At 40.8% G+C, this 8626-nt stretch overlaps 1 pseudogene across 1 annotated transcript in view; it reads right to left on the bottom strand.

The window, feature by feature from the left end:
* The window catches only part of LOC132710887 (uncharacterized), a 38555-nt pseudogene extending 32123 nt beyond the window's left edge, over positions 1-6432 (bottom strand). Inside the window, exon 1 of the transcript XR_015731720.1 lies at positions 5356-6432. The product of XR_015731720.1 is annotated as an uncharacterized LOC132710887 (transcript). The remainder of the gene's footprint in view (positions 1-5355) is intronic.
* Between the last annotated feature and the right edge of the window lie 2194 nt (positions 6433-8626).

Genomic DNA, 8626 nt, shown 5'->3' on the forward strand with positions numbered 1-8626 from the left:
TGCCATAGGCGTTTTAGCTGGCTTACATAGCTCCATGCCATAACGTTTTAACATTTGGCTTATTTTGCTAGATTGAGATATTTTATAACCTCTAGCTGTTTGATTGATAGCTAAACCCAAATAATGCCTAATATTTCCTAAATTTCTAATCTTAAATTTGGTTTCTAACTGTTTAACAATATCTATGTCTTCCTTGTCAGTTTTAGTTACTATGGCTATATCATCTGTAAACAACAATAGAAATGATACTACACCATTATTTTCTCTTTTAAAGAGACATTTATCCGCTACACCTTCATGAAAACCGATCTTATTTAGCTCTTTAACTATACATTGGTTCCACTCAAACCCTGATTGTCTCAAACCATAAAGGCTTTTATTTAACTTCCAACAATCAGTGTGGTTTTGTGTTTCAACTCCTAAAGGCTTCCTCATATAGATGGTGTGTCTCAATGGAGCATGCAAGTATGCTGTCTCTACATCTATATGGTTAATACTATATTTATGCTTAACCGCCCACACTAGCATTGTTCTTAAAGTACTAGCACGTAAACTAGGTGCAAAAACCTCATCGAAATCCTTTTCGGTCTGAGAAAAACCTTGAGCTACAAGGCAAGCTTTATGGGTTACTGTGCCATCTATGCTTTTCTTAATTTTGTAAACCCATCTACAACCTATTAATTTTTCACCAGGTGGCAATTTCACAGTTTCGTAAACACCTAACTTGGTTAAAGAATTAATTTCCTTACTCATTGCCTCCTTCCAAGCATTCTGCTCCTTTTCAGGATAAAGCTTGATATCTTCATAACTTGAAGGTTCTATGTTCACCTGGCAAACTACGGTTGCTTTATATCGATCTGGCGGATGCCTTTCCCTAGTAGATCTCCTAGGTACAACAGGATTTACAGCAGATTGCTCATCTGACTCCTCCCCTAAAATTACCTCATCTAAACCTACTTCCTGTTCTTCCTCCTTTATAGAGGATTTTACATCATCTAAATCCTCAGGAATATCATCAGGAATATGATGCTCTACACTAACAGTATTATTATCATGTCTATAATCTGCACGCTCTAGTTTATCCCATCCTTCGTGCTCTAGAAATTTAGCACTTGCACTACAATATACATGAGTAGTTCCCTGTGCCCAAAATCTAAAAGATCTATGATTTGATTCATAGCCAACGAAAAACATTTTTCTGGCTCTCTGTTGATCCTTTCTCCTTAAACTAGATGGAATATGTACCCAAGCTGGGGTTCCAAATGTGTGTAAGTAACTAAGATTTGGTTTCCTCCCATGCCATAAGGTGAATGGTATTTCCCCTGTAGAGGAATGAAGCACGTTGTTTAACACATGGTTAGCACACATAACAGCCTCACCCCATAAAGTTTCAGGCAAACCAGAATCTGCCAACATAGTTCTAGTCATGGCTTGTAATGTCTGACCTCGTCTCTCAATATACGAATTGGGTTCTGGTCTGTACGGAGCAGACCGTTTATGCTGGATCCCTGCATCCTGCAAAAACTTTCCCAATCTTTGATTGGTAAATTCTGTACCATTATCAGTCACTAAGCATTTAACTTTAAATTTCTGTTTCCTTTCCACAAAACGTAGCCAGTTGTTAATATGCTGGAATGTTTCACTTTTTGTTTTCATTAGATAACAGAATCCGTATCTTGAATAATGGTCTACTATGCTCAGAATATAGCAGGCACCTCCTATGCTAGGTTTCTTGGGTCCAATTAGGTCTATAAACACTACCTCTAACGGATTTTTAGTTTTAAAACCATTAACACGGTTTGCTGGTATTACCCTACTCTTTTGCTGACTACAGGCATTGCAATTCAGATATTTACGACATGCATGTAGTTTTATCCCTTCAGATAACTGAACTGTTTTCTTTAACGTCCTGAAATTTAAATGCCCAAGTCTCCGGTGTAACAGATGAATACATTCATCATGTGGTTTAACATTCTTATAAACAGACTTAGATTTAGCCACCAATACTGGTTATCCCTTAAAACAAATAAATCATTTTCTAAACTTGCAATAAAACATTTATCATTTTTAAATGTAAATGTAAACCCAAATTTCAGTAATGATTTAACAGATAATAAATTGAATTTTAACCCAGGAATATATAACATAGGCAATGGTTCATTACTAAATGACCAACGAGCAACACCCTCTCCAGCTACCTTAACCTTCCAGCCATTTGCTAGTTTAACATGTTGGTTACTCTTCTCCATTTTAACAAAAAATTTTCTATTTCTAGAAATTGATTGAGAAGCACCACTGTCAACAACCCAACAATCCTGGTTAACATCAGTAGTTGAACTGGATATAGCTAAATTACAACCCTTCTTGGGTCTAGTATTGTTCCTAACAGGCATTTTCTTATTCTTACAATACTTAGCTATATGCCCTTTAGCCCCACAAGCAAAACAACGTTTTACAAAATAGGCAGTTGAGTACATTTTCTCTTCTTTTGGTTGTTGCACTCTCAACTGATCCCTTTATCTTCTTTTGGATTCTTCCAATAACCTACCGGTTATGCCAGCCAATGTCAGTTCATTTCTGGACAAAACCTCTAACGAAGAAACATAATTGTCATAGCTATCGTCCAATGAAGAAAGAATTATATAAACTTGTTGTAGTTCTGAGAAAACAAGTTCCTTTTCATGTAGCTCCTGGAAAATTCTGGTCATGGATTCCAAATGAGCCATCATATCTCCATCTTTAAGAAGATGTTTAAATAATCTCCTTGTGAGATAAATATGAGCACCCACAGAGTCACGAACATACAGTCTCTTCAACTTGGTCCAACACCTAGCAGCAGACTCTTCGCCACGAATATGGACAAGCTGCTGGTCACCCAGTGTTAGTCCAATAATGCAAAGAGCTCGTTCATTGTCTCTGTAGAACTTGGTTATTTTCTTTTCATCTTCCTCATCAGCAGGATCCCATGCTGTTACATCCGGTGGATTATTAACTATTTCCCACAGTCCTTCTCTAAGCAAGAGTAGTTTACATTTTGCAGACCAGGATACATAGTTTGTTCCATCCAGCCGGGTTATCATTGAAAAATTTGCTGCTTGTTCAAGTGCCATCTTCACTTGGATTGTTTATCACAAACACAGTTTGTACTATTCACATTAACTCTCAGTTTAGCTCTTAACAATCCTAGTTAGTTCTGGTTGGCTCTGGGCCCATAACCAATGTTAAGGATATTGGTGTTGTGTTACCAACCAGCAGAGTAAATGCACAAGGAAACGTTGCTGAGAGCAATGAATAAGAGTTATGCAAACTGGTTTATCAAAAGCTTACTTTATAGTAGAAAAACAGTCTCATAGTCTTTAAACAAATTCCAAGTCTTTGCCAGTAAATCAGTCCAGTAGTTACAGAATCTTCTTACCCAACAAACAGTAGTTGGTTAGAATAACAAACTCACTCTGGTTCACAAACCACGATGGTTGCAGATCCATCAAACGATGATTACAGATAACAACTCCTCTCAATGGTAGCATATCATCACAGCTTCATCATCATAGCAGACTGAATACGTTACAGTACCTTGCTTAAATACTCTCATAACCAGTCATTATGTAATTACAGCATGACTCAGCATTAAAGTCACATAATACATTTACAGCTTAAAGTTACAATACACTTATATTGTCTGGACAACATAGTTAGGCTCAAACCATATCCTAACAGAATTGAAGCAATGTTGTATGTTAGGATATGGTTTGAGCCTAACAATATGGAGAAAATCAATGTCTTTCAAGCCTGAAAAATATCTCAATCATACCTTCTGCACTAATGTTAATCAGGAATCTGATCAATTTGATGTTTACTCATATGTTGAGATGGTAAGGCTGAAGTTCAGGCCTCAACAGTCTCCTGAGGCCATGGAAACGTTCACAGGAAACCACTAGCCTGTCTGTTACGCACGTGACCAAAATCATAGAAGGCATGCTTGACTATTTTTATGATTTTTATTATTTCTATATTTCTATACTTTATCTGTCGTGTCTCAGCTGCTTCTTATGTAATGAAGCGAAAGCAAAGAAATGTATAAATATCTGCCTTTCACTATGCTCAGGGTTCCTTCCTTCTTAGGAGGAACCCAACTTTATTCAGCTGAAGAAATGCGTTGGCTTATCAACAAACACACTTGAACTCTTGTTTTACCTAGACAAACATGTCAATCTGCATGACACTAACTTTACAGATGTGGGGGCTTTAACTGACCAAATGAGGCCTAAAGCCTCTGCAAGATTTGAAGCACCAGTTATGCCCATGGAAGCCATGAACTCCAAGTAAAGGCAGAAAATGCTTTCCACAACCCCTTTGGTGACATCCCAATTGAAGTAGTCCTCACTTACTGACTGCAATTGGGACTGGCATCTGTGTCACTAAGCATTTTATCTCCAGCTCCTTTCTCCTGGCTTGGAACTGCACCAGATTTTTCTTCCTACAATTTATTTAGATTTTAATGTGTATGTATTATTTTCTGCCTCTAAGCTGCCCCCAGTTATGTCATGGTAAGGTTGGTGGCCAATACATTTTATAAATAAATAAATACAACTGAACAGTCAAAACATTCAATAACTGGTTTTTAAAAAGTGCTAGGTTAAGCACAGTTGAACCTGGTGAATACACGGATGGGGGCACTAATAGGAAAACACGATGCTTGTTAGCTAGAAATGGAAGCAAAACAACCCAGAAATGACTAGAGACACATAAATCCGATCTTGTTGCCCAGAAAACATCAGGTCCATAAGAGAAGAATTGAGTTGGGGGGACCTTGGAGGTCTTCTAGTCCATCCCCTGTTCAGGCAGGAGACCCTATTCCGTCCAGAACAAATGGCTGCCCAATCTCCCCTCAAAACCCTCCAGGGACGGAGCAGCCACAACCTCTGGAGGGAAGCCATTCCCAAAGAATCAACCTCCACTTGAAAGAGGCTTTTTCAAGCTTCCCACCAGCAGAAATTGCAGCCCCCAGTTTCCCAGCCTGCAGCACCAGTGGGCTTCCATTTGGGGAGGGAAGGAACCTGCAGCAGCAGCAGCTGAGAGGCTTCAGCCCAGTTGCTTCTCCGCTTCCAGGTCGTGGAGGGAACCGAACAGCCCGAGTTGTTTTTAAAAATAACTTTATTGTCATCGTACATATATGCATAGTATATCCATACAACGAAATTCACTTAACACCGAAAGACCAGGTCCAACACACATAACAATCCCCAAACCCACCACAAATTCCCCGCCCCTAAACCACCCAGACATCCACACAACAGACCAAGCAAGTAAAGATTTGCTCCCGGACTCTCCTGCCAGCTGCAGCCCTCCACTCACCTTCCAGCTGCTGCTTCGACCATGGGAAGAGCAGAAAAGCCGCTCTGCACTCCACTTTCCTCCTCTGATCCGGAAAGAGGAAGTTACTCTGTGCTTCTCCTCTCCTCCCATCATTTCTAGAAATTCAGTGTTGATGCCTTTCTAGGCACAGATGTTGCCTGACCGCCATCTAGCGACAGGAGGTGGAAAAACACGTGTGTCCCTTCAAGGCGTTTGGAAGATGTTTCCATTGATTATATGGCAACAGGTCCTTTTCGACTCCTAGCGATCGCCCTTTGCAACTGAGCCAAGTCAAAAAGTGAAACGTGACGCTACCTATCTTCGTTTTTGGTACCTATGGGTCGTCTTGATGCCTGGCCTTGCACTTTCCTTGGCAAGGGTGTTTGGGAGGGGGTTCCCCTCCTTTCCTGCTTCCTAAGCTTGAGAGGACTGGCCAAAGTTGAGCAGATGGTTTTGCTCTTCAGGTGGGACTGGAACTGAGCGTTTCTCTGTCTCTAACCTGGTGCCTTCACCAGTACACCAAACTGGATCTTCTTCCTCCCCATAAAAAACACCCATTGACCTGTTCCTGCTGCTCCCACAGCAAATTCAAGGCTGCAGCTTTCAAAATCAATGAATCAATGAACAGATAAGAGTTGGAAGCAGGGCCGGATTTAGATTGAAAGAGGCCCTAGGCTATTCCACTTATGAGGCCCTTTCACCAGTGGTGGGATTCAATTTTTTTAACAACAGGTTCTGTGGGCGTGGCTTAGTTGGGGGTGTGGCTTGGCAATCATGTGACTGGGTGGGCGTGGCTAGCTGGTCACATGACTGTGTAGGCGTGGGTAGCTCGTCATGTGACCGGGTGGGCATGGCTATGTGCATAGGGACTACTCAGAGGGCTGAAAAAAGTCATTTCTGACTGGGCCTCGCACTTTTGACCGGTCCTCACACTTATGACCATCCTCACATTTATGCCCGTGCAGCTTTCTTAACAACCATGTCACTCATTTCACAACTGCTTCTCTTCACCATGGTGACAAGATAGGGCAAAAACGTAAAATGTGAGGACAGTCGTAAGTTCGAGGACTGGTCAAAAGTGCGAGGACCAGTCAAAAATAACTTTTGTAGCCCTCTGAGTAGTCCATATGCACAAAAGGACTACCCGGAGGGCTGAAAAAAGTGATTTCTGACAGGTCCTCGCACTTTTGACCGGTCTTCGCACTTATGACTGGTCATCATTTATGCCCATTGTAGCATTCTTAACAACCATGTCACTCATTTCACAACTGCTTCTCTTCACCATGGTGACAAGATAGGGCAAAAACGTAAAATGTGAGGACAGTCGTAAGTTCGCGGACTGGTCAAAAGTGCGAGGACCAGTCAGAAATAACTTTTTCAGCCCTCTGAGTAGTCCATATGCATAAAAGGATACAGCAATAGAGAGGGATGAAGGAAGGGAAGGGAAATTAGAGTAGGAGTGAGGGTAAGAGAGGGAGGAAGAGAGGAGGAGAAGGAGAAAGGAAGAGGAAGTAGGGAGGAGAAGAAGAGGGGGAGGAAGAGAAAGTAAGAAGGAAAGAAAAGAGAGGTGGTAGGTTTGAGGAGAAAGATTGCTGTACAATAAAAAAGACGAAAGGGAAGAAAGCCAACCCCAAACAAATATAAAGATATTAAGATAAAGAATGAATTGTTAAACTTTAAAGAATAAAAGAAAACAAATATGAATAAATAACAATAATTAGAAACACACACACAAACATACAATGTATTTTCTTTGAACAGAGTATTTGGCCGGTTCACAAATTTAAACAGTGTTTAGTCATTTCAATTAAATTTACAATTTCTATATTTCCTTTTTGCCATATTTATTCCTCATCTATTTTTGTAAAAAACCAATATTACCCTTCATCCTCATCTCTAATCTTAATCAAATTCAATTTTTCCCTTCTATTCTATATTATACCCCTTCCCATTGTCATCTATTTTTATATCCATCCTCACATTGGTTAATTATGTAATATTAGTTGTTTAATATAAATTCAACATTTTAATATAAATCAATTAGTTATATAACTACCTTTTTTGTATATTAATCAATATGAACATGAATATTCCAATTATTTCCATGCAATCCAATTTCTTACAAATCAATTAATTATATTTACCAATAATAATAAACCAAATAATTTCCCCCATATATTCCTCCAAACCACAACTTAACCATTTCTGCTTTCAACACAATATACAATTAATAGTATCTCAATTATTACAATTCCCTAGTTAAATAGAGCTTTTTTTCTTTTGTGTTTTAAAATCCTGAACTCTCCTCTTTTTCCCTAAATTTCCCATTGTTTGCACGTACCTTTTTTGGTGAGGAAAAAGAAAAGAATTCTGCCTGCCTAATTTTCCAACCTTGCAGCAACAGCAAAGCAGTTTCAGTTTCGTTTCTTTGCAAGGAAACAGAAGAGCCCTGAGCAAAACAGCCGAGACAAATCAGCTGAGAGCCGGGAGGCCAATTAGCCTATGCTGAAGCTCCGTGGGCCAATAAAATTACAAAAAAAAAAACACCGAACCCTTTGTTAAATTGCTCGCCCCCCCACCCCCAGAATCCCACCACTGTGTAGGCCCCTCTTGATCTTGAGGCCCTAGGCTGAAGCCTAGTTAGCCTATAGGAAAATCCGGCCCTGGTGATGGCTAACCTTTTTGCCGTCACATGCCAAAGGCGGGGGTCGCATGGGGGGGTCACGCATGTGCGTGCCCACACCCATAATTCAATGTGCCTCACCCCCACTGCGCATGCACGCACAACCCCCACCCCGCACTCCCCCCACTTTTGGCACATGATGGCACAGTGGGCCCGGTAGGCCTGTTTTTCGCTCTCCTCAGGCTCCAGAGGCTTTCTTGGAGCCTGGAGAGGGTGAAAATGGCCTCCCCCCTCCCTGGAGGCTCTCTGGAGGCCAGAAACAGCCCTTTTCCCGACTTCCAGTGGGCTCAGAAGGCCCGAAAATCAGGTGGCCAGTGTACACATGCATGCTGGAGCTGAACTAGGGCAATGCTCGTGTGCCCACAGATATGGCTCCTCGTGCCACAGGTGGCACACGTGCCATAGTTTTGCCATCATGGCCCTAGAAGATAGGCTCAAGATCTAGATGGATTTTGACAAACTTGAACACTGGGCCCTATCTAACAAAATGAAATTCAATGTAGAGAAAAGTAAAGTCTTACACTTAGGTAAGAAAAACCAAAAGTACACATATAAAGTGGGTGAAACCAGGTTTAATAGCAGTGACTG

Source organism: Pantherophis guttatus, chromosome 2 (assembly GCF_059756535.1).
Source record: "Pantherophis guttatus breed Tessera chromosome 2, ASM5975653v1, whole genome shotgun sequence".
NCBI classification, from domain to species: Eukaryota; Metazoa; Chordata; class Lepidosauria; order Squamata; family Colubridae; genus Pantherophis; species Pantherophis guttatus.